The following is a 27,020-nucleotide window of genomic DNA, read 5'->3' as shown; positions in this document are numbered from 1 at the left end:
TGTTGGCCCTCGTCAGTGCAAAGCATGAGAACTGATTTGGCTAGGTGAGAGGCTCTGGACTGGGGTCTAAGGGGTAACATTTCTCCTTATGGAGAGTAGTAGTCTTAGGTAAACTGAAGACCGCGCACACGGTGTAAATTTTTAGGTGATTTATTGAAGCCTACGCGTTTCACTCTCAACATCCTTGTGGATTTTTGTGGAGACCTGCTGCTGCGGTCAAGCACACATGGGAGTTGTGACCTAGGTTCACAACTCAACTAGGTGAGTACATTCCCTGCAAAGGGTTGTATGTTTTTCCTCAACAGTGTGACACATTGGGGGCGCCTTGTGTTTTTTTTTTCATTCCTTATGGAGAGTGACATACCAGCTGGCTTGTCAGGACATCTCTCAAGTCAGCAGTCTTCCCCTTGATTGTAGAACCTACTGTAACAGACTAATAAGGGTACTGTCACACAGTGCCATTTTCATCGCTACGACGGCACGATTCGTGACGTTGCAGCGTCGTATAATTATCGCTACAGCGTCGTATACTGCGGTCACACGTTGCAATACACGGCGCTGGAGCGATAATTTCATGACGTATTTGCGATGTAGAAGCCGTTGGTTACTGTGCGCACATCGTATACAACCTGTGTCACACGATGCAATCATGCCGCCACAGCGGGACACTAGACGACGAAAGAAAGTTTCAAACGATCTGCTACGACGTACGATTCTCAGCGGGGATCCGGATCGCAGTAGCGTGTCAGACACAACGATATCGTAACGATATCGCTAGAACGTCACGAATCGTGCCGTCGTAGCGATCAAAATTGCACTGTGTGACAGTACCCTTAGGGACCTTTTTAGATACTTAGGAAGCCTTTGCAGGTGTTTTTTGTTAATTATTCTAATTTACTAAGATAATGACTTTTGGGTTTTCATTGGCTGTAAGCCACAATCATCAACATTAACAGAAATAAACAATTGAAATAGATCACTCTGTTTGTAATGATTCTGTATAATATATGAGTTTCACTTTTTGTATTGAAGAACTGAAATTAACTTTTTGATGATATTCTAATTTTGTGAGAAGCATCTGTATATACTCTATATATTTAAATATATATACTAGAAATAGGCCTGATGCTATCGCATCGGGGGTGCGGTAAAATTAACATCTGTGTATGCTTAGTGGTGCTGACAGGAGCAACCAGTAGTAGAGAGTACATGTGTGTCTCAGATAGTAGACACAATTGTTATACAGTATGGGACTGTGTTGAATTTGCTGCTGGCTGAGATAATAAAAATAAAAAAAATAACGTATATACAGTTGTGGCCAAAAGTATTCACACCCCTGCAATTCTGTCAGATAATACTCAGTTTCTTCCTGAAAATGATTGCAAACACAAATTCTTTGGTATTATTATCTTCATTTAATTTGTCTTAAATGAAAAAAACACAAAAAGAATTGTTCTAAATAAAAGCCAAATTGGATATAATTCCACACCAAACATAAAAAAGGGGGTGGACAAAAGTATTGGCACCGTTCGAAAAATCATGTGATGCTTCTCTAATTTGTGTAATTAACAGCACCTGTAACTTACCTTTGGCACCTAACAGGTGTTGGCAATAACTAAATCACACTTGCAGCCAGTTGACATGGATTAAAGTTGACTCAACCTCTGTCCTGTGTCCTTGTGTGTACCACATTGAGCATAGAGAAAAGAAAGAAGACCAAAGAACTGTCTGAGGACTTGAGAAACCAAATTGTGAGGAAGCATGAGCAATCTCAAGGCTACAAGTCCATCTCCAAAGACCTGAATGTTCCTGTGTCTACCGTGCGCAGTGTCATCAAGAAGTTTAAAGCCCATGGCACTGTGGCTAACCTCCCTAGATGTGGACGGAAAAGAAAAATTGACAAGAGATTTCAACTCAAGATTGTGTGGATTTTGGATAAAGAACCTCGACTAACATCCAAACAAGTTCAAGCTGCCCTGCAGTCCGAGGGTGCAACAGTGTCAACCCGTACTATCCATCGGTGTCTGAATGAAAAGGGACTGTATGGTAGGAGACCCAGGAAGACTCCACTTCTTACCCCGAGACATAAAAAAGTCAGGCTGCAGTTTGCCAAAACTTACCTGAAAAAGCCTAAAACGTTTTGGAAGAATGTTCTCTGGTCAGATGAGACAAAAGTAGAGCTTTTTGGGCAAAGGCATCAACATAGAGTTTACAGGAGAAAAAAAGAGGCATTCAAAGAAAAGAACACGGTCTCTACAGTCAAACATGGTGGAGGTTCCCTAATGTTTTGGGGTTGCTTTGCTGCCTCTGGTATTGGACTGCTTGACCGTGTGCATGGCATTATGAAGTCTGAAGACTACCAACAAATTTTGCAGCATAATGTAGGGCCCAGTGTGAGAAAGCTGGGTCTCCCTCAGAGGTCATGGGTCTTCCAGCAGGACAATGACCCAAAACACACTTCAAAAAGCACTAGAAAATGGTTTGAGAGAAAGCACTGGAGACTTCTAATGTGCCCAGCAATGAATCCAGACCTGAATCCCATAGACCACCTGTGGAGAGATCTAAAAATGGCAGTTTGGACAAGGCACCCTTCAAATATCAGGGACCTGGAGCAGTTTGCCAAAGAAGAATGGTCTAAAATTCCAGCAGAGCATTGTAAGAAACTCATTGATGGTTACCGGAAGCGGTTGGTCGCAGTTATTTTGGCTAAAGGTTGTGCAACCAAGTATTAGGCTGAGGGTGCCAATACTTTTGTCTGGCCCATTTTTGGAGTTTTGTGTGAAATGATCAATGTTTTGCTTTTTGCTTCATTCTCTTTTGTGGTTTTTCATTTAAGACAAATTAAATGAAGATAATAATAACAAAGAATTTGTGTTTGCAATCATTTTCAGGAAGAAACTGAGTATTATCTGACAGAATTGCAGAGGTGTGAATACTTTTGGCCATGACTGTATTGATGTGGTACTGGCTTTCTTTGTGCCGTAATGGTGATGAGGCCAAATATTTTAGTTATTTTTTTGTTCATTCCAATTAAAATGGCAAATCCAGAAGCAGTGCCTCAGTGGTATGAGCTACGTACATACCAGTAGTAGACAGTATTTTTGTGTCTCAGATAGTAGACAAAATTAATACACAGTATGGGACTGTGGAGAAGTTTGTGCTGCGTGAAGTAATCAAAAATCATAAGTAAGCATGCGCGGGCACACTGCGCAGTTATTGCTGTTACTGGGAATAGCGGTGACACATATCTGTCACTTGCGCAGGCGCAGTTCGTGGCCGTAAGGCTGTTACTGCGGCTGCACAAGTAAAACATAGACATCACAGCTAGTCCCCACGCAGGAGTAGTAACAGCCGCGTCGTAACCGCGCATGCATGGGTAGAGAGCGCAGTTGTGGCTGTTACTGTGCATGCGCGGGAATAGAGGTGATGTGAATGTCACTTGCGCAGGCGCAGTTCGTGGCCTTGTGTCCACGAACTGCGCCTGCGCAAGTGACACTGCCGCGGTGCCTTATGGGATTCCGGGACAGTGTCCGGAAGTCCCAACTGGCGATTATATATATATATATATATATAAATTGAAAAGTGCTGTGGAATATGTTGCCGCTATAGAAATAAAATTATTATTATTACACATATATCCACACATATATGTATGAATACATATATATATATATATATATATATATATATATATATATATATATATGTGCAGCGCCCCAGAGTCCTGGTCGTTGCAGTACTGATGCTCCGCCGCTAAGGGGAGTGTTGGTACGTCTGATGGCACTGAAGGAGTTCACCTGACCAGGTATCACAGACACCAATACACTTCACAGTTTGGCCTCCAGGGGGAGCTAAGGGCGCTATGTATTAGGCCACTCCTCACAATCTGGTAAAACTGGGGGTTAGATAGGAAGTTAGTCAGAAAGCTGACTGGGTTGGAACCAGGCAACATCCTGTGGCAGAGGGTGTTGCAGGGGAAGATTCAGGGGGGTCCCTGTCAGGGGTGGGATCCTGACAGAGGCCTAGCGAACAGAAGGAACGTTACGGGACCGTGCCTGCACTTCATTGCGGCGGTACCCCAAGAAAGGATAAGAAGCGAGGTTTATTGCGAAGAGTGAGAAACGAGATCAACGCAACAAGGAGATAACGCCAGTAGGAGTCGTGCTGTAAGACCGAGGCAACATCCTACTGAGGCGCGTAGCCGGTGGCCGGAACGCCGAGGATGTATTGAGCTCCAAGCCTTACTTCAAACCAATGGCAGGACAGTCAGTTATAGGCGGGCTGTCTCACCTAAATCACCTAAGCAGACATAGGGGGCAACAGTGGGAGAGGGGCGACTCTAGGGTCCCAGAAGAACTCCAGGCCTACCCGTCATACGGGTGCGTCCTAGCCATATCATCTGGGGGACAGAGAAGAACATCAGAATCAGTTGTAAGGGAACATCAGAAACAGACACAACAGTTGTGAGGACTATCCCGTGGTGCTCAGCAGGGAAGGACTACAACACACAAGCGCTAGAAGGAAGGCACAGATTTCCACCTGCAAAGGGAACTCTGGAGGTGCCATCGGACCGGCCGGTCTCAGACAGCCCTGTTAACCATACTCTGGACTGAGGATCCTGAAGCCTTCAGTAAAGAGGTAAAGAGACTGCAACCTTGTGTCCTCGTTATTCATCGCACCCTGCACCACACATCATCACTCTCAACTTCTACTGGACGCCCCTCAGCAGGGTCACGGACCGGGTCTAGCCACCGTGACAATCCCAGAACCGAGACAGAGAGGCCCGGTACCGGGTACCCCTCGGCCCTGCGGCAGTGGGGGCGCTCCATATTTATATATACAGACATGGCTGAAAGTGTTGGCATCCTTGAAATTTTTCCAGAAAAATGGAACATCACAAAAAAAACCAGATAAAAAGGGAAATCCTTTCTTAGGATGGACGCTGGAAGCGTTTCATCCTTCTAACGTTGGAAGTAAGCAGTCAACGTCAGCTCCAGACCTTGGGAGCTAAGAAACTATTTAAAAACTGGGACACGTGTGAGGTATCAGGGGATCCTGTGCCGCTTGGGGCAGTGAACATCAGATGAAGTGTCAGTTGTCGGAGATGGGCTGAGGTGAGCAGACAGGCCCAATCCTCTCTTGCCTGTAATTCCTCGCTCACAATCAGAACTCGAGGACGGGAGTGAAACATAAATACAGCAGCATCTGGCCGCGCTCGAGATGACAGGCGATATTACACAGCGAGAAGAAGATCTGGCTGCCATTATTTCCTCTCCGCATTTCTTTTCCTTTTTGGCAAGGAAACTTTATTATTCATGTTCGTCTATCAGATGTAATGAATTTATTTAGACAAGGTGACACAGAGGGTAACTGTGGGACAGAAATCAATGACGTCAGGCGGTTTATATCTGACATTTGGCTGCCGTGAAGAAATGGAATCGTGGTACCTCATCATGCAAAAAGCAGTGGATCTAATGGCTCCATTTACTGTTTTCCAGTGTGATGTCACCAGATTTAATGGTGAAGGTTTTTGCCCTTATATTCCATAATGTTTTTTCTTATACAGAAGTATTCACAGTTTCACACATGTTACCTGTACTGAATCCTAACAGCTATAAAACCTTACTCTGTGCGATACTAATAATTTATCCATTACTTTATGATTGAGCAGTGTTCAGAGAAGAAGCTCCATCACAATGATCAAAATAGGCCGTTATGGCACTGGGTTTTGTCACCCAGGACAGAAGGGCCTGGTAATTGCTTACCCTTCAACACCTTTTTCATGATCCTTATGCCTTTTTATCACTGGGGCTGAAGGCAGGAGCTCCTCACAGGTCTTTTATGTAGGAATTCATTGTACAGGTAAAAAAGATTCATATCATTCTACCCATATGGTCAATGCAATGGAATGAGCAACCGATGGAACTGAAGCAGTTGTAAGGAGGTTGCTTTCCCTGCTCCTTGCCTGGAACCACATGGTCAGACAGCTGGGTTGTTGGGGGGAGGACTTTCTGCCCTGGACAGAGGGGACGAGGTGACTGCTGGGAAGAGAGAGGTGTGGTCAGAAAAGTGCGGGAGAGCAGAGAGAAGGCAGCGTGCCAAAGAGAGGGCAGGCTGCAGCGCCGTGGTCCCCTAAAAGTAGTGCTCCCCGTGAGGGCACTGAGGCTGAGATACCCTCCAGAGTGAAGGCTGGATGTGGGAGTGTAGATTTGGAAGCCTCCTGAATCAGAGACAGTGACTGTGCAGCCCTGGTGACCGCAGTGACAAGCAAAGATCCCTGAGTGTGATAAGTACTGCCCAGTGTGTGTGTGACACCGTTACTACAGAGAGACTGTCAGCCTGGTGCACAGAGGCTCTTGCAGCAGGACGGAGACTGTGCTATTTCCTGGTTTCAGTTTCACTTTGAGAAGAACAGGCTGCAAAAGTTTAACCCCGGAGTCTCCAGGAGTCTCCAGTTCTCAGAAGACCGGAAAGACTTCAGACTCTTCAAGTGCTGCTGGTGACTGTACCCACATTGGAATAAGGACCCTTCAGTCAGGACCTCCCTGGACTGATAAGTCACAAGAACACTCGTTAACCCTTTCGTTTCCGTTTAACTGTTTACTATTGATTTACCTCTATTAACCCCCCTGTTTACTCCCTGCGAGGAGAATCTATTCCTGTTAATAAATTCCCCTCAACAGTTGGTCTGTCTGTTCCGTGGTGACATACGCAACCCTGCACTCCATTACACTGTCACTTTAATTGGGATAAACTATATGCACTAGCACTTTAAAGTAGTCATCCTGCTAGGAAAACTTTACCACTTGCCGAATTGTTTAATATGCACTTGCACTTTGAATTTTAGAAAAAATTGAGATTCCCAATATGCCAATAAGGTGACCATCAGGGTGCTTATATCATAACCTAAGGCTATTCATTTGTATCAATTTGCAAAAAAACTGTTTTATTTTGCTTGCATTATGGTTTGTGATAATTTTCAGCCTCACCCTACAGGGAGCAGTATACTAGAGGGGATATCTGCCACCTGTAGGCCATATAAAGCGATCATAGCCTGCAAACTTTGATTTTTTTTTAGAATATTTAACCCCTTCATGCTGCAGCCCTTTTTCATTTTTGCATTTCTGTTTTTTGCTCCCCTTCTTCCCAAAGCCATAAGTTTTTTAGTTTTCCATCAATATGGCCATGTGAGGGCTTGTTTTTTGCAAGACGAGTTGTACTTTTGAACAACACCATTGGTTTTATCATATAATGTACTGGAAAATGGGGAAAAATTCCAAATACAGCAAAATTGCAAAAAAAAAGTGCAATTCCCCAACTGTATTTTAGATTTCTTTTTTTCCAGTCAATTTTGCATTGAAAAGTCAAACGGCGCTCCTTCCCTTCCAAGCTCTGCCATGTGCCCAAACAGTGGTTTACACCCACATATGGGGTATCAGCGTACTCAGGACAAATTGGACAACAACTTTTGTGGTCCAATTTCTTCTCTTACCATTGGGAAAATAAAAAATTGGGGGCGAAAATATCATTTTTGTGAAAAAATATGATTTTTTATTTTTACGGCTCTGCATTATAAACTTCTGTGAAGCACTTGGTGGGTCAAAGTGCTCACCACACATCTAGATAAGGTTCTTAGGGGGTCTACTTTCCAAAATGGTGTCACTTGTGGGGGGTTTCATTGTTTAGGCACATCAGGGGTTCTCCAAGCGCAACATGGCGTCCCATCTCAATTCCAGTCAATTTTGCATTGAAAAGTCAAATGGCGCTCCTTCCCTTCCGAGCTCTGCCATGCGCCCAAACAGTGCTTTACCCCCACATATGGGGTATCAGCGTACTCAGGACAAATTGTACAACAACTTTTGGGGTCCAATTTATCCTGTTACCCTTGTGAAAACATAAAACTGAGGGCTAAAAAAAATTTTTGTGAAAAAAAAAGAATTTTTATTTTCACGGCTCTGCGTTATAAACTGTAGTGAAACACTTGGGGGTTCAAAGCTCTCAAAACACATCTAGATAAGTTCCCTGAGGGGTCTAGTTTCAAAAATGGTGTCACTTGTGGGGGGTTTCAATGTTTAGGCACATCAGGGGCTCTCCAAACGCAACATGGCGTCCCATCTCAATTCCAGTTAATTTTGCATTGTATCAGCGTACTCAGGACAAATTGTACAACAACTTTTGGGGTCCGTTTTCTCCTGTTACCCTTGGTAAAATAAAACAAATTGGAGCTGAAATACATTTTTTGTGAAAAAAAGTTAAATGTTCATTTTTATTTAAACATTCCAAAAATTCCTGTGAAACACCTGAATGGCTAATAAACTTCTTGAATGTGGGTATTTTCTATCATATAGACCCCTCAAAATGACTTCAAATGAGATGTGGTCCCTAAAAAAAAATGGTGTTGTAAAAATGAGAAATTGCTGGTCAACTTTTAAGCCTTATAACTCCCTAACAAAAAAAAAATTTGGTTCCAAAATTGTGCTGATGTAAAGTAGACATGTGGGAAATGTTATTTATTAAGTATTTTGTGTGACATATCTCTGTGATTTAATGGCATAAAAATTAAAAGTTGGAAAATTGCGAAATTTTCAAAATTTTTGCCAAATTTCCGTTTTTTTCACAAATAAATGCAAGTTATATCGAAGAAATTTTACCACTTTCATGAAGTACAATATGTCACGAGAAAACAGAGTCAGAATCGCCAAGATCAGTTGAAGCGTTCCAGAGTTATAACCTCATAAAGGGACAGTGGTCAGAATTGTAAAAATTGGCCCGGTCATTAATGTGCAAACCACCCTCGGGGCTTAAGGGGTTAAAAAAAATTGCATCATTTTCCAAGCCAAGACCCAAAATGTCTCCATTTTTCATGGTCTGACGCCGGTTGAGGATTTATTTTTTTGCGTGCCGACTCGAGCTGACATTTTTAATGATACCATTTTGGTGTGGATACAATCTTTTGGTCACCCGTGATTGCATTTTAATGCAATGTTGGGGTGACCAAAAAAACATAATTTTGGCGTTTCTGGAGTTTTTTTGCTATGCCGTTTATCGATCGGATTAATTTTTTTTATATCTTGCTTAATCAGGCGATTCTGAACAAGGTGATAGCAAATATGTGCATTTTTAATTTTTTTTTTAATTATTTTATTTTGAACGGTTTGAATGAAGGGTGATTTAAAGATTTATATATTTTTCATTTCTTAAATGCTTTTAAAAACATTTTTTTTCACTTGCTTTAGTAGTCTCCATGGGAGGCTAGAAGCTGCGATAATCCTTCTACACACAGGCGATGCTCATAGCAATCTGGCAATGACAACCACAAGAGTCTGCTGCAGACCCCGGGTTGTCATGCCAACCCATCGGCAACCCGTGGTCATGTGACACAGGCAGTCATGTGACACAGGCGCCAATCAGCAGGATTAGTGACACGCTGCCGGCGCCATCAGATTAAATGCTGTTGTCAGAGATTGACAGCGGCATTTAACAGGTTAACAGCAGTGGATGGATTGTGATTCCACTCGTGGCTGTTAGAGGCACATGTCAGCTGTTCAAAACAGCTGACACGTGCCGGGAGTGATGTGGGCTCAGCGCTGGAGCCCACATCAAAGGCCAGACTCACACTTGCGAGTGCAATGCGAGAAACTCACGCGAGTCTCTCGCCTCAATACCCGGCACTGCGCCGGCACTCAGGACCGGAACATTCAGCTGCATAGAAATACATGCAGCCACACACTCCGGTCCAGAGAGCTAACTGCTGTGCCGCGTATTGAGGTGAGAGACTCTCACGAGTTTCTCGCATTGCACTCGCAAGTGTAACCCCAGCCAAAGGGGCACATGTACGGCACATGTCGTGAAGGAGTTAAAGGGAATCTGTCACTCCCTGGATGAATTTAAGCTATTACTATGGACAGAATGGTAAAACTAATCTTACCTGTATGCCTCATTACAGATACCACTGATGCATATCAATAGAAACCTTTCACAGGGATACACCCTTATAATGGACATAGATAGATAACAGGGCAAAACTCCACTACTGAATATATCCTACAACAAACACGGAGTAAAGATAAACTCAAAGGCATATTTAGCTAAAAAGGGTAACAAATTTTATTATAAATATAAGATACACATACGTACATACTTAACATACAAGGTACACGTAGAGCTTATGTACGGAGGACAAAAGACACTGAGAATCACACCCTGGGCAAAGATCAGACAAGGACCTACGGCCCCCCGAGGAAGCCCACGCGAAACGCGCGTCGGGGCTGCTGGACAAGCACTGGCACTAATTTTTGGGTAAGACAGGCATGGCTTTATTTTTATCTCTGCCTATTTAGGTTGGACGAGTAGTTACCTATATGGTTACACTGAATACATGTGTTATTTATTAAGGCACTATACACCTTCATGGTATACTGTTTCATATAGACCTCTAGTCTGACATGTTCTCAGTGTCCATAGGTCCTTGTCTGATCTTTGCCCAGGGTGTGATTCTCAGTGTCTTTTGTCCTCCGTACATAAGCTCTACGTGTACCTTGTATGTTAAGTATGTACGTATGTGTATCTTATATTTATAATAAAATTTGTTACCCTGTATGCCTTGTTGTGAATTCGCTTTTTGCTCCCTCTAGTGGTTACTAGTTTTTTGACTCTGGTTTTTCTGTCATTCCTTTTATCCGCACCTGGATCGTTAGTTAGGGGTGTTGCTATATAAGCTCCCTGTACCTTCAGTTCAATGCCTGGCAACGTAGTTATCAGAGCTAGTCTGCTGTGCTCTTGTCTACTGATCCTGGTTCCAGTTATATCAGCTAAGTCTGCCTTTTGCTTTTTGCTATTTGTTTTTGGTTTTGTATTTTTGTCCAGCTTGTTCCAAATCTATATCCTGATCTTTGCTGGAAGCTCTAGGGGGCTGGTGTTCTCCCCCCGGACCGTTAGACGGTTCGGGGGTTCTTGAATTTCCAGTGTGGATTTTGATAGGGTTTTTGTTGACCATATAAGTTACCTTTCTTTATTCTGCTATCAGTAAGCGGGCCTCTCTGTGCTAAACCTGGTTCATTTCTGTGTTTGTCATTTCCTCTTACCTCACCGTTATTATTTGTGGGGGGCTTCTATCCAGCTTTGGGGTCCCCTTCTCTGGAGGCAAGAAAGGTCTTTGTTTTTCCTCTACTAGGGGTAGTTAGATTCTCCGGCTGGAGCGTGTCATCTAGAATCATCGTAGGAATGATCCCCGGCTACTTCTAGTGTTGGCGTTAGGAGTAGATATATGGTCAACCCAGTTACCACTGCCCTATGAGCTGGTTTTTTGTATTCTGCAGACTTCCACGTTCCTCTGAGACCCTCGCCATTGGGGTCATAACAGTTTGCCAGGCCAGTATTAAATGTTTAATGCATTGCAGAAGAGGGATTATAAGAAAGAAGATTCTGAGTTTTTTTTTTTTCTTCTTCCCCTTTACCTCAGAGTGGCTATGCTTGCTGCAGACATGAATGTCCAGACCTTGATTACAAGTGTGGACCAGCTGGCTACTCGTGTGCAGGGCATACAAGACTATGTTATCAGAAATCCTAGGTCAGAACCTAAAATACCGATTCCTGAACTGTTTTCCGGAGACAGGTTTAAGTTTAGGAATTTCGTGAATAATTGTAAATTGTTTTTGTCCCTGAGACCCTGTTCATCTGGAGATTCTGCTCAGCAAGTAAAAATTGTGATTTCGTTCTTACGGGGCGACCCTCAGGATTGGGCTTTTTCGCTGGCGCCAGGAGATCCGGCATTGGCTGATATTGATGCGTTTTTTCTGGCGCTCGGTTTACTTTATGAGGAACCCAATCTTGAGATTCAGGCAGAAAAGGCCTTGCTGGCTATGTCTCAGGGGCAGGACGAGGCTGAAGTGTATTGCCAAAAATTTCGGAAATGGTCCGTGCTGACACATTGGAACGAGTGTGCACTGGCCGCTAATTTTAGAAATGGCCTTTCTGAAGCCATTAAGAATGTTATGGTGGGTTTTCCCATTCCCACAGGTCTGAATGATACTATGGCACTGGCTATTCAAATTGACCGGCGGTTGCGGGAGCGCAAAACCGCAAATCCCCTCATGGTGTTGTCCGAACAGACACCTGATTTAATGCAATGTGATAGAATCCTGACTAGAAATGAGCGGAAAATTCATAGACGCCGGAATGGCTTGTGCTACTACTGTGGTGATTCTACACATGTTATCTCAGCATGCTCTAAACGTATAGCTAAGGTTGTTAGTCCTGTCACCGTTGGTAATTTGCAACCTAAATTTATTCTGTCTGTAACTTTGATTTGCTCACTGTCGTCTTATCCTGTCATGGCGTTTGTAGATTCAGGTGCTGCCCTGAGTCTCATGGATCTCTCATTTGCTAAGCGCTGTGGATTTACTCTTGAACCATTAGAAAATCCTATTCCTCTTAGGGGTATTGATGCTACACCATTGGCAGCAAATAAACCGCAGTATTGGACACAAGTTACCATGTGCATGACTCCTGAACACCGCGAGGTGATACGTTTCCTGGTTTTACATAAAATGCATGATTTGGTTGTTTTAGGGCTGCCATGGTTACAGACCCATAATCCAGTCCTGGACTGGAAGGCTATGTCAGTCTCAAGTTGGGGCTGTCGTGGTATTCATGGGGATTCCCTGCCTGTGTCTATTGCTTCTTCTACGCCTTCGGAAGTTCCTGAGTATTTGTCTGATTATCAGGATGTCTTCAGTGAGTCTGAGTCCAGTGCACTGCCTCCTCATAGGGACTGTGACTGTGCTATAGATTTGATCCCTGGCAGTAAATTTCCTAAGGGAAGACTGTTTAATCTGTCGGTACCCGAACATACCGCTATGCGTTCATATATCAAGGAGTCTCTGGAGAAAGGACATATTCGTCCGTCTTCTTCCCCTCTTGGTGCGGGATTCTTTTTTGTGGCAAAAAAGGACGGATCTTTGAGACCTTGTATTGATTATCGGCTTTTAAATAAGATCACTGTCAAATTTCAGTATCCTTTACCGCTGTTGTCTGACTTGTTTGCCCGGATTAAGGGTGCCAAGTGGTTCACCAAGATAGACCTTCGTGGTGCGTACAACCTTGTGCGCATTAAGCAAGGTGATGAATGGAAAACCGCATTCAATACGCCCGAAGGTCATTTTGAGTACTTGGTGATGCCTTTTGGGCTCTCCAATGCGCCTTCAGTTTTTCAGTCCTTTATGCATGACATCTTCCGGAAGTATCTGGATAGATTTTTGATTGTTTATCTGGATGATATTTTGGTTTTTTCTGATAATTGGGATTCACATGTGGAGCAGGTCAGGTTGGTCTTTAAAATTTTGCGTGAAAATTCTTTGTTTGTCAAGGGCTCAAAGTGTCTCTTTGGTGTACAGAAGGTTCCCTTTTTGGGGTTCATTTTTTCCCCTTCTGCTGTGGAGATGGATCCAGTCAAGGTCCGAGCTATTCTTGATTGGACTCAGCCCTCGTCAGTTAAGAGTCTTCAGAAATTCTTGGGTTTCGCTAACTTCTACCGTCGTTTTATCGCTAATTTTTCTAGCATTGTGAAACCTTTGACGGATATGACCAAGAAGGGCTCCGATGTAGCCAACTGGGCTCCTGCTGCCGTGGAGGCTTTCCAGGAGTTGAAACGCCGGTTTACTTCGGCGCCTGTTTTGTGCCAGCCCGATGTCTCACTTCCCTTTCAGGTTGAGGTGGATGCTTCAGAGATTGGAGCGGGGGCCGTTTTGTCGCAGAGAGGCCCTGGTTGCTCTGTTATGAAACCTTGTGCCTTTTTCTCTAGGAAGTTTTCGCCTGCCGAGCGAAATTATGATGTGGGCAATCGGGAGTTGTTGGCCATGAAATGGGCATTTGAGGAGTGGCGTCATTGGCTCGAGGGTGCTAAGCATCGTGTGGTGGTCTTGACTGATCACAAAAATCTGATGTATCTCGAGTCTGCTAAACGCCTTAATCCGAGACAGGCCCGCTGGTCATTGTTTTTCTCCCGCTTTGATTTTGTTGTCTCGTATTTACCGGGTTCAAAGAATGTGAAGGCCGATGCTCTTTCTAGGAGCTTTGTGCCTGATGCTCCTGAAGTCGCTGATCCTGTTGGTATTCTTAAAGATGGAGTTATCTTGTCAGCTATTTCTCCGGATCTGCGACGTGTGTTGCAGAGATTTCAGGCGGATAGGCCTGAGTCTTGTCCACCTGACAGACTGTTTGTCCCGGATAAGTGGACCAGCAGAGTCATTTCCGAGGTTCATTCCTCGGTGTTGGCAGGTCACCCGGGAATTTTTGGCACCAGAGATCTGGTGGCCAGGTCCTTTTGGTGGCCTTCTTTGTCAAGGGATGTGCGGTCATTTGTGCAGTCCTGTGGGACTTGTGCTCGAGCTAAGCCTTGCTGTTCTCGTGCCAGCGGTTTGCTCTTGCCCTTGCCTGTCCCGAAGAGACCTTGGACACATATCTCCATGGATTTCATTTCTGATCTTCCGCTATCTCAGGGCATGTCCGTTATCTGGGTGATATGTGATCGCTTCTCCAAGATGGTCCATTTGGTTCCTTTGCCTAAGCTGCCTTCCTCTTCCGATCTGGTTCCTGTGTTTTTCCAGAACGTGGTTCGTTTGCACGGCATCCCTGAGAATATTGTGTCAGACAGAGGATCCCAGTTCGTTTCCAGGTTCTGGCGATCCTTTTGTAGTAGGATGGGCATTGATTTGTCGTTTTCGTCTGCTTTCCATCCTCAGACTAATGGACAGACGGAGCGAACCAATCAGACTTTGGAGGCTTATTTGAGGTGTTTTGTCTCTGCTGATCAGGACGATTGGGTGACATTCTTGCCGTTGGCTGAGTTTGCCCTTAATAATCGGGCTAGTTCCGCCACCTTGGTTTCGCCTTTTTTCTGCAACTCTGGTTTCCATCCTCGCTTTTCTTCGGGTCATGTGGAGCCTTCTGACTGTCCTGGGGTGGATTCTGTGGTGGATAGGTTGCAGCGGATCTGGAATCATGTGGTGGACAACTTGAAGTTGTCACAGGAGAGGGCTCAGCGCTTTGCCAACCGCCGCCGCGGTGTGGGTCCCCGACTACGCGTTGGGGATTTGGTATGGCTTTCTTCCCGCTTTGTTCCTATGAAGGTCTCCTCTCCCAAATTTAAACCTCGTTTTATTGGGCCTTACAAGATATTGGAAATCCTTAATCCTGTATCTTTTCGTCTGGATCTTCCTGTGTCGTTTGCTATTCACAATGTATTTCATAGGTCCTTGTTGCGGCGGTACATTGTGCCTGTAGTTCCTTCTGCTGAGCCTCCTGCTCCGGTGTTGGTTGAGGGCGAGTTGGAGTATGTGGTGGAGAAGATCTTGGATTCTCGCCTCTCCAGGCGGAGGCTTCAGTACCTGGTCAAGTGGAAGGGCTATGGTCAGGAGGATAATTCCTGGGTGGTCGCCTCTGATGTTCATGCGGCCGATTTAGTTCGTGCCTTTCATGCCGCTCATCCTGATCGCCCTGGTGGTCGTGGTGAGGGTTCGGTGACCCCTCACTAAGGGGGGGGTACTGTTGTGAATTCGCTTTTTGCTCCCTCTAGTGGTTACTAGTTTTTTGACTCTGGTTTTTCTGTCATTCCTTTTATCCGCACCTGGATCGTTAGTTAGGGGTGTTGCTATATAAGCTCCCTGTACCTTCAGTTCAATGCCTGGCAACGTAGTTATCAGAGCTAGTCTGCTGTGCTCTTGTCTACTGATCCTGGTTCCAGTTATATCAGCTAAGTCTGCCTTTTGCTTTTTGCTATTTGTTTTTGGTTTTGTATTTTTGTCCAGCTTGTTCCAAATCTATATCCTGATCTTTGCTGGAAGCTCTAGGGGGCTGGTGTTCTCCCCCCGGACCGTTAGACGGTTCGGGGGTTCTTGAATTTCCAGTGTGGATTTTGATAGGGTTTTTGTTGACCATATAAGTTACCTTTCTTTATTCTGCTATCAGTAAGCGGGCCTCTCTGTGCTAAACCTGGTTCATTTCTGTGTTTGTCATTTCCTCTTACCTCACCGTTATTATTTGTGGGGGGCTTCTATCCAGCTTTGGGGTCCCCTTCTCTGGAGGCAAGAAAGGTCTTTGTTTTTCCTCTACTAGGGGTAGTTAGATTCTCCGGCTGGAGCGTGTCATCTAGAATCATCGTAGGAATGATCCCCGGCTACTTCTAGTGTTGGCGTTAGGAGTAGATATATGGTCAACCCAGTTACCACTGCCCTATGAGCTGGTTTTTTGTATTCTGCAGACTTCCACGTTCCTCTGAGACCCTCGCCATTGGGGTCATAACAATGCCTCATTGCTGCAATGTAGTTGTTGAGAAAAGCAGTTTTAGGCTATGTGCATACGTTGCGGATTGGTGTGTGGATTTTTCCGCACTGTTTTTGCAAAACCCGCAGGTAAACCACGCTGCGGATTACCCGTGGATTTGCCGCAGATTTATCGCGGTTTTTGTGTGGTTTTTGTGCTGATTCCACCTGCGGTTTTACACCTGCGGATTCCTGTTGAGGAGCAGATGTAAACCGCTGCGGAATCCACACAAAGAATTGACATGCCTCGAAAAAAACAACGCTGCGTTTTCACGCGTTTTTTTCCGCAGCATGTGCACTGTGTACTGAACAACGCATGGAAAACAGCTGCAGATCCGCAGCGTCAAATCCGCTGAGGATCCACAGCAAAACTCGCAATGTTAATATTATATATTAATGATTTCTTCCAGGCTTCGGGGCGTGCGGTGTCCTGAAGAAATTCCTGCCTCCAGTCTTCATTATAGTATCACCCCCCTATCATGCACATCACACTGACTTGTGACATGCAGTTGCGGCGCTGTAATCCCACACCTGCGCCATCCACTTGCGTGATCATGTGAAACTAATTTGCCCTTCTATGGGCAGAGACTTCATTGATCTTCTGCGCAGGTGCCGGTAAGTCATTGCGCAGTGGCAGAGACTTGCCGGCGCCTGTGCAGAAGATCGATGAAGATTCTGCCCATTGAAGGGCTCATAATATTCACATAACTGTTCGAGTGGACGACACATGCGCAGGATTACAGCGCTGAACAAGTCAGTGTGACGCTGATGGGAGGGGGGTGTCATTATAATGAACAGAGGAGGCAGAGATTTCTTCCAGGAAGTGCAGACGGAGTCTGGAAGAAATGATTAACATATTACATTAAAGTTAAAACTACTTTTCTCAACGTCTCACCGCAGCTATGAGGCATACAGGTAAGAATATTCTAACCATTCTATCACCTGTATGCCCATAGTAATAGCTTAAATTCGTCAGGAGTGACAGATTCCCTTTAAAAGAGGATCACATGCACTAATTGAACAGGAGCACTTAGCCTTTTTGGGTTATGTATTAGACGACCCTTCTCTCTAACCCCTTTCTGACATTGGACGTAATATTCAGTCCATGTGACCTGGGCCTACTTGACCATGGATGGATCATTACGTCATCGCAATCGCCCGTGATCGCAGGGAGTGCACGGGCGATTGCCACCGGGTATCAGCTGATTCTGACAGCTGACACCCGGAACTAGATGCCAGGAGCGATCACAAACCATTCGCGGCACTTTAACCCCCAAAATACTGTGGTCAAACATGATCGCAGCATTCCGGAGGCCGACAAAGGGCTGACAACCCCTCTGCGTTTGGATAGGAGACGCGGGGTCCCGATTGTAGCCATGGTGACCCGATGTCGTCTTGACAACATCTGGGTCACCAGAGCTAAGAAACTTGCTGATCATGCGCAGTGCATGATGGGCAAGTTTGTCTGTCAGTGTAGAGCTGACAGCTTCTATGGCATGCAGATGCTGCTTCATCTGCATGCTATAGAAGTGATCAGCCTGCAAAAAATGATTGTCCCATAGTGGGACAAAGTAAAAAAGTTATAAAAAAGTAAAAAAAATGTTTTAAATAATTGTAAAAAATATTTTAAAAGAATCAAAAATAATAATAAAAAATCAATATATGTTCTATCTCTAAATAAATATTTGAATGAAAAAAATATAAACAACAAAAGTACACATATTTGGTATCGCCGTGTCCGCAACAACGCGACCTATAAAACTGTCCCACTAGTTAACCCCTTTAGTGAACACCATAAAAAAAAACAAGGCAAAAAACAATGCTTTTTCATCATACAGCCAAACAAAAAGTGGAATAACACATGATCAAAAAGACAGATATAAATAAACATGGGGCTGCAACCCTCAGCTGTCAGCTTCAGCAAGGCTGGTTATCAAGAATAGAGGGGTCCCCACGCTGTTTTTTTTTTTAAATTATTTAAAAAAAACGATATAGGGTCCCCCCCATGTTTGACAGCCAGCCTTGCTAAAGCTCACAGCTGGGGGCTGGTATTCTCAGGCTGGTAAGGAGCCATGGATATTGACCCCCCAGCTTAAAAATAGCAGCCTGCAGCTGCCCAGATAAGGCACATCTATTAGATGCTCTAATTCTGGTGCTTTGCCTGACTCTTCCCACTTGCCCTGTAACAGTGGTAAGTGGGGTTCATATTTGTGGGGTTGATGTCACCTTTGTATTGTCAGGTGACATTAAGCCCATGGGTTAGTAATGGAGAGGCATCTATAAAACACCTTACCAGCCTGAGAATACTAGCCCCCAGCTGTGAGTTTAGCAAGGCTGGTTGTCAAAAATGGGGGGAACCTCACACCATTTTTTTAAAATTATTTATTTAAATAATTTTAAAAAACAGCATGGAGACCCCTCTATTCAGCCTTCCTGAAGCTGACAGCTGAGGGCTGCAGCCCCCAGCTGTGAGTTTTGCTGGCTGGTTATAGAAAATATTCGGGAACCCATGCCGTTTTTTTTTCATTTTTTTTTATAGCGCAGGCGGCGGCTGATAAATACCCCCATCATCCGCTCCTGCTGTCAATGTTATGAGCAGCAGCAGGGGTAGGCTGATGGGAGTAAGAGTTTCAACAGCCACCTCCTGCTGTCTCTTTTATTTCTTAAATGTAACTCTCATCATTCTCCCCTGCTTGCGCCGATAACCGACAGAGCAGGGGAGAATGATGAGAGCCGTGTTCAGCACCTGGCACCATAGAACAGCGCTTACTGTAACTTTTCTTCCCCGCTGCCGATGCATGTCACGTGGATGTCATCCATGTGTGTTATGCGTATGCACGTGTGCGGGACGTTTTGTGGTCCGTGCTGACATTAAGAAACAGACACGTCAGCGTGTTTTGCCCACGGACACACAGTCCGTGGAAACTCACTGATATGTGCACAGACCCATTCACTTGAATAGGTAAATAGCGCTCTATTCCTCCCGAGTCTCTCCGTATGGCTAAGTAGTACTGTACAGCCACGTGGTGCATTGCCACGTTCAGTAAAAATTGTGGGACAAATTTTGGTGCCATTTTTACTCACTTCTTGTGTGAAAAAGTAAAATCTTTGGTTAAAACAACATTTTGGAGGTAAAAATGTAGTTATTTTGTCTTCATTGCCCAATGGTATAAAATTCTGTGACAAACCCATGGTGTCAATATGATCACTGCACCCCAAATGAATTCATTGAGCGCTGTAGTTCATAAAATGGGGTCACTTATGGGGGGGTTCTGCTGTTCTGGTACCTCATGGGCTCTCCCAGTGGGTCATGGCACCTACAAACCATAACAGTAAAATCTGGCGCTCCTTGCCTTTTGATCATTGCATTGCACATGAAAAATATTCCCCGATTACATGGAGGGTATTGGGGCACTCAGGAAAAAATGGACCTCTGTTTGTTGTAAAAAAAAATGTCCTATTAGCCCTTAGAACAATTATAAACTTGGGGCTAAAACAACATTTTAGTGGTAAAAATGTAATTTATTCGTTCTTCACCGCTCAGTGGTATACAATTCTGTGAGGCACATATGGTGTCAATATAATCACTGCACCACAAGATGAATTCATTGGGGAGTTCCTGTTGTGCTGGCCTGCAATCAGGGATTGGCCGTTTGGCACACCAGTGCAAAGAAATAATCTGCAGCAGTGTTCACACAGAGAATGCAAAGCATCTGGATCATAGCTTACTAGTAACGCCCTGTGGAGGGCTGCCCAGTGCTAACTGTAATGCGTCCTGTGTGAACAGAGGCCACAGTCTACAAAGCCATCTGGGCCCAACTGCACCCCAAAAAATACAAATAAATAAAGTTCACAAAAACATATTAAATCCCTGATTGTAGGCTGGCTGTCTCATTGGTATTATCGCACCTGTGTAGTTACCATCTTTACTTGGGCCCACTACACCATGATAGTGCATTTGATTCAAGGCCTAGATAGGTAAGCACCTTTGCCTGTTTTTCTGGTGTTATTTCTAAAACATCAAATTATGCCTGTGGTGTACTTGAATTGTGTGCTACACTTAAAACTACTATGTAGTTTCTGTATTACATGCCTATTTATGTTTTCAATACAAATGGCATTCACATCACCAGACTACTAGGGGTGGATAAAAAATACCCAGAGTGCTGGACTGCTCAAACTAAGTGGGCCCCATGGTTAATTGAAAGGTTATGAGATGATTGTTAGGGTCACATTTCATGTGAGATGTCACATGATAGGTCAACCCCTTCTTGACATCTGCCATGTGAAGCATGGACTAGGATCGGCCACAGGATGAGGGGAACAGCAGCAATCAAATTAGGTAATCTATATATATAATCGTCTAAGGTCCTCCTCCGTCTGTTTGTCTGTTATGGAAATCCTGCGACGCTGATTGGTCGAGGCCGGCTGGGCAGCATCAATAGTAAAAACATATAATGTTAAAAATAATAATAATAATTAAAAAAAAAAAATCGTGATATTCTCATCTTCCGGCGTCCCCGGCAGCTTTTCCCGCTCCTTGCGATGCTCCGGTCCCAGTAATGCTTTGCTGTAATGACCCCAGATGTCGTAGCGGTCTTGCGAGAGCGCTACATCATCACGGGTTATTGCCGCAAAGCATCACTAGGAACGGACCTGGTGGGAGCATCGCTAAAGGCCTGGGCTGGATCCGGGGGCTGCCGGAAGGTGAGTATATAACTATTTTTTATTTTAATTCTTTTTTTAACAGGGATATGGTGCCCACACTGCTATATACTACGTGGCTGTATTATATACTACGTGGGTTGTGTTATCTACTGCGTGGGCTGTGCTATATACTACGTGGGCTGTGCTATATACTACGTGGGCTGTGTTATATACTATGTGGGCTGTGCTATATACTATGTGGCTGTGCTGTATACTACGTGGGCTGTGCTATATACTACAGGGCTGTGCTATATACTGCATGGGCTGTGCTATATACTGCGTGGGCTGTGCTATATACTACGTGGGCTGTGTTATATACTACGTGGGCTGTGTTATATGCTACGTGGGCTGTGTTATATACTACGTGGGCTGTGCTATATACTACGTGGCTGTGCAATATACTACGTGGCTGTGCAATATACTACGTGGCTGTGCAAATACTACGTGGCTGTGTTATATACTACATGGCTGTGTTATATACTATGTGGCTGTGTTATATACTGCGTGGCTGTGCTATATACTACATGGGCTGTGTTATATACTACATTGGCTGTGATATATATACTACATGGGCTGTGCTATATACTGTGTGGGCTGTGCTATATACTGCGTGGGCTGTGCTATATACTATGTGGGCTGTGTTATGTACTACGTGGGCTGTGCTATATACTATGTGGCTGTGCTGTATACTACGTGGGCTGTGCTATATACTACAGGGCTGTGCTATATACTGCATGGGCTGTGCTATATACTGCGTGGGCTGTGCTATATACTACGTGGGCTGTGTTATATACTACGTGGGCTGTGTTATATGCTACGTGGGCTGTGTTATATACTATGTGGGCTGTGCTATATACTACATGGCTGTGCAATATACTACGTGGCTGTGCAATATACTACGTGGCTGTGCAAATACTACGTGGCTGTGTTATATACTACATGGCTGTGTTATATACTATGTGGCTGTGTTATATACTATGTGGCTGTGCTATATACTATGTGGGCTGTGTTTTATGCTACGTGGGCTGGGCAATATACTACGTGGCTGTGTTATATGCTACGTGGATGTGCTATATGCTATGTGGGCTGTGTTATATACTATGTGGGCTGTGTTCTATGCTACATGGCTATGCTATATGCTACGTGGGCTGTGCTATATACTACGTGGTCTGTGTTATATACTACATGGGCTGTGTTATATGCTACATGGCTGTGCTATATTTCTCTGCTGTATCTGTGCATCATGAATTGTGGTATGTGTTAAAGGGGGGCCCACTGGGCCCACCATTCTTTTGCCTAGGGCCCTCAAAAACCTGGAGCCGGCCATGGGTTCACTGATTGATTGGTCGCGCCCAGCCGGGCACGACCAATCAATCGACAGGCGCAGTCCGGCCGTGAATTGGCGTGGGATTTGAACCACGCTTCGCTGATTGGTTGCGCCCGGCAGGCCGAATCCTGTGTATTCATTGCATTATTCTTAAATCTTCATAAACAAACCACATACAGATTCTAGCATACCCGATGCGTTAGAATCAGGCCACCATCTAGTATAATATAAATATTTAATAACCAGTTTATGAAAACAAAGGAAAGGATGGTGGTCGGTAAACAGTGTATAAGTACCAAATATAATGACAGCAGTTCCTCTCAAGAACACCGACTAAGAGTATACGCAGGTACAAATAAAAAGAATAAACAGCTATATGAGAGCAAAATACAAGGCAATTAACCCTTTCTATGCATAAATCAATAAAATTACAATGTTGTGCCAGTACTTTAGTAATAATCGCCTATTTGGAGCAGTTTTCAAAATGTCTTTTACAGAACAGGCCTTTTCTCTTAACTAGCTAGATACTCTGTAAGGCTACTTATATATGCACAAATATATTCAAATACAAAATGGTACCGGTACATCCTGAGTCTGAAGTAGTAGGTTCCTTGCTGGGTTGAGTCCTGAATAATCAGACACACCATCTTGAAGCTCTTAGGGAATGCCGATGTCTCCAATGCAAGGCTTTCCTAAGTCCTTGGAGATGAGGCCTCACGTGGCCTAGCCCAAGATGATGTGTAGTTGGTTGTCCTCACTGAGTTGGCTCTTATCAAGCCGAACAACGCGTCCCAGAGTCACCAACAACAGATCCAAAGTCTCATCGCTCTATCCAGAGTTTCCCGAAGGATCAGCACTTCACTTTTAGAATTTCTGATTTTTTGGTCCCTGCAACTCCACAAAAAAAGCATAAAAAATCATATCTACACCAAAATAATATCAATAAAAACATCAACTTACCAAGCAAAAATCAAGCCCTCACACATCTTAATCAACAGCACAATAAAGAAGTTTCAGGTCTTGGGAAATTGACAACACAAACAAAACTTTTTTTTTTACAATTTTTACTGCTAAAATAAGACAAAATACTGTACAAGTTTGGTATAGCTGTAATCGTGCTGGTAAATCATGGTGCCACGTAATTTCTATCACACAATGAATGCCCTTAAAGTGAACCTGTCAGCAGGATTTTGCTAAGTAAACTACAGGCATTGTCAAGTTGGCGATGTTACGCTGATTAAAATGATAAATTGGGTGAAGAAATCCATCTTGTGGTTCTTGTGTAATCAGACTTAAACGTTTTCAGTTAATGAGATGCTCATGCTCTGGGGCGGGACTGTAGGCAGAGTCTTATCTTGGAGCAGGAAAGACCTGCCCACAGGCCACCCCATGCTCAAACAGTCAGTCTCTCTCTCTGTCTCTATGATGAGGAACATGTTTGTGCTTTGGGGTGGGCCTGTGGGCAGGTCTCTTCTTGGTTTTCATGGCCTATAACCCCAAGGAGAGACTCTGCCTACTTCCCGCCCCAGAGCACGAACATCTCATTAACTGAAAGTCTGATTACACAAGAACCACAAGGCAGATTTCTTCACCCCAGTTATCATTTTAATCAGTGTAACAATGCCAACCTGTCAATGCCTGTAGTTTACATAGCAAAATCCAACTAACAAATTTGCTTTAAAACAAAGCTCAAAAAGCAAATGTGGAATTGCGTTTTTGGTGCAATTTCACCGCAGTTGGAATTTCTTTCCTGTTTTTCAGTACGTTATGTTGTCATTCAATAATGCAAATTGTCCCACAAAATACAAAGCCCTCATATGGCTATATCGGTGGAAAAATAAAAATAGTTATGGCTGTGAAAAGAATGGGAGGAAAAAAACAAAAATGAAAAAATAAAAATTGAGTCGGGAAAGGGTTTTTACCCTCTTGGTATAGATCATAAAAAATAGCACTAAATAAAAAAAGCTTTAAATCTCTTGGACTTTATGGTGGATTGGAAAAAATAAAAACCAAACTGGGATAAGCGTAAATAAAATAAGAGAAAAACTGGCCACTTTGACCTGGTGACAGGTCCTCCTTAAATAGGAGAGGAGTCAAGACTAGGGTGACATTGGCTTCATCAGAGGGAAAGCGTAAGGCAGTACCCTTACCTTTCTGGTGCCCCAAGGTCTTAACCCTTATTCCATGATACGTAAATGTACTGTATTTACTTATATGTTATGCACTTGTCTTTTTCTAACAACTTTTTAATCTTCAGGTGTCTTAATGGAAAAAGCAAGATAAAGCTTTGATGTATATATAAAGTCATTAAGGGTTCAACCAGAAAATTAAGTTTCATCTTTCCATCTGCGTCTATTTCTGTTAGAAAATTGGATTACTATAGTGAATAAACTATATTTCCGTCAGTAATAAACCTAAATCATCATGCTCTATAGAAGTCCAGCAGTCAAAAGCAATCCATACAATTAGCTCATTAGCCATATTATAATTCTAGGAATGATGTTTATGACTTTTTTCTTGGCAGCTGGTGGTTCTTGGCACAGGCGCCTGGCTATACATAAATCTCGTGAAGGTGCCTTGTACTGTATGTGCTGATGTTTTATTCTTGAAACAGAGACTTAGTCACTTGTGTTAAGTGATCCATCCAGTTTTCTCTAATTAAAAGCTTGCCATTAATGACACAAGTGTATATAAAAGTATGGCAGCTGGACTATGAGTATAAGATCCTTTACGGAGAGGAGGGAGAGTGAAAAGTGTCCTTGGGGGTTCTCCTTCTGAATGAAGTCTCCTCTGAACTTGGCTCTCAAGCACAAGACTTGTCTGATTATACATGTTGATAATAGAAGGTCATTAAGACAAATGTGCTGGAGGAGGAGAGGACAAAATGCAATGAATTAAGCAGGAAGAGACTCGATATGAATTAAGATTAAGTGGAGAATGATAAAGAGCAGACCACACCGAGATGCAATGTGTAGACAATGTCAAGAGATATATGCTGATTATTGCTATTATTTGATTCAGAGATGAATAGATAGATACATTTGACAAAGTTTACTCAAATTCGACAAGAAATCTTGATTTGGATCGAATTTATTTGATGTAGATCAATTGTGTCCAATTACCGGGAAAAGCCATTTCAAAATAAAAAAAATATTATACTCAACTTGCCCTTCATATAGAGTGCTTACATAGCTGCCCTCCTAGTCTTCCTCTGGCTCCCTCCTTCCTCTTTTCCATCTTCACTCTGTGGAGCCTATGGCACTGACTAATCCTCACACAAAATTTCGAGAGGCCCCTAAAAAGTGAGGATTAAAGAGAAGAAGGCACCAGCCAAAGGAAGACCAAGCTGTGGTGGCAAGACAGATAAGGGGCAAAGTGAGTATACATTTTTTCATTTTTTTAACCGCTTACTCCCCCTAAAATGTGTCCAGTAAATAGACTGTCGGCCTGCAACCCATTGCTGGATTCAAGTGAATAATATAGCAAAACATTTTGCTGCAAATTCAATTTGCTTCAATTTGATTTGTGCATTTCTAGTTAGATAGATATGGGATAGATAAGAATTACACACATTTCCAATGAAAAATTTTGACACACCTGATCATGCAGTTGTTTTTCTTCCTCTAATTGGAATGTGCACATTGTAGATTCCGACTAAGGGCTGCAAACTACGAAGGAACAAATTTAAACAAAAAGTAACATGGAAAATAAACCAGAATAAGTGTTCAACCACAAATTTCTTAAGAGTAGCCCCCTTTACTTGGAAGACAGTTTTATAACACCTTGCCATTGTCTCAAGCAGATTCATCAGGTCGTCAACTGGAATGGCTTTCATTAAGTCTAGAACAGGGGTCTCAAACACATGACCCGTGGACTGCATGCGGCCCCTGACGCTGCTTCATGCGGCCCGCAGGCTGGGCCAGTGTAAGGGGCCGGCAGATCAAGCTGCTATGGGGCCCGACGTCGCACTGCCTACCCCCCCACATTCAACTTATTGGCATCATAGATGCCGATACAGTTGAAAGCAGCGATGGAGGAGAGAGCGTCAGCTGACGCTCCCTCTCCCATCATTCCTCCTCTGCTTCTGACTCAGTGGGTGCATGATAACCTCACTTCATCGTGCGTCATGCAGTGCCAGCAGTGGAGCCGATGAGACGCGCTGCAGAAGCCAGAGAAGCGGGGGAATGGGGAGAGGTAAGTATTGTGTATGTGTGTGTCTGCAATATAGTGTGTATAATGCTGCTAGACAGTGGGGCAGCATTAGTGCATGTGTGTGTATGTGTATGAGGGGCTGCGTTATACTGTGTGTGTGTGGGGGGGGGGCCTGCATTATACTGTGTGTGTGTGGGGTGGCTGCATTATGCTGCGTATATGTGTGGGGAGACTGCATTATACTGTGTGTGTGTGTATGTGTGGGTGTGTATGAGGGGTTGTATTATACTCTATGAGGGGGCTGTATTATACTCTAGGAGGGGGCTGTATTATACTCTATGAGGGGAGGCGTTGCATTAAACCTTATGAAGGGGCATTGCATTATACTCTATGAGGTGGCATTGCATTATACTCTATGATAGGAGCGTTGCATTATACTCACAGGGGGCTGCATTGTACTCTATGAGGGGGAGTTGCATTGTACTCGGAGGGGGCAATGCACACAAGGATGGGGA

This window comes from Ranitomeya variabilis, chromosome 3, assembly GCF_051348905.1.
Source record: "Ranitomeya variabilis isolate aRanVar5 chromosome 3, aRanVar5.hap1, whole genome shotgun sequence".
NCBI classification, from domain to species: Eukaryota; Metazoa; Chordata; class Amphibia; order Anura; family Dendrobatidae; genus Ranitomeya; species Ranitomeya variabilis.
This window is presented reverse-complemented; position numbering follows the sequence as displayed.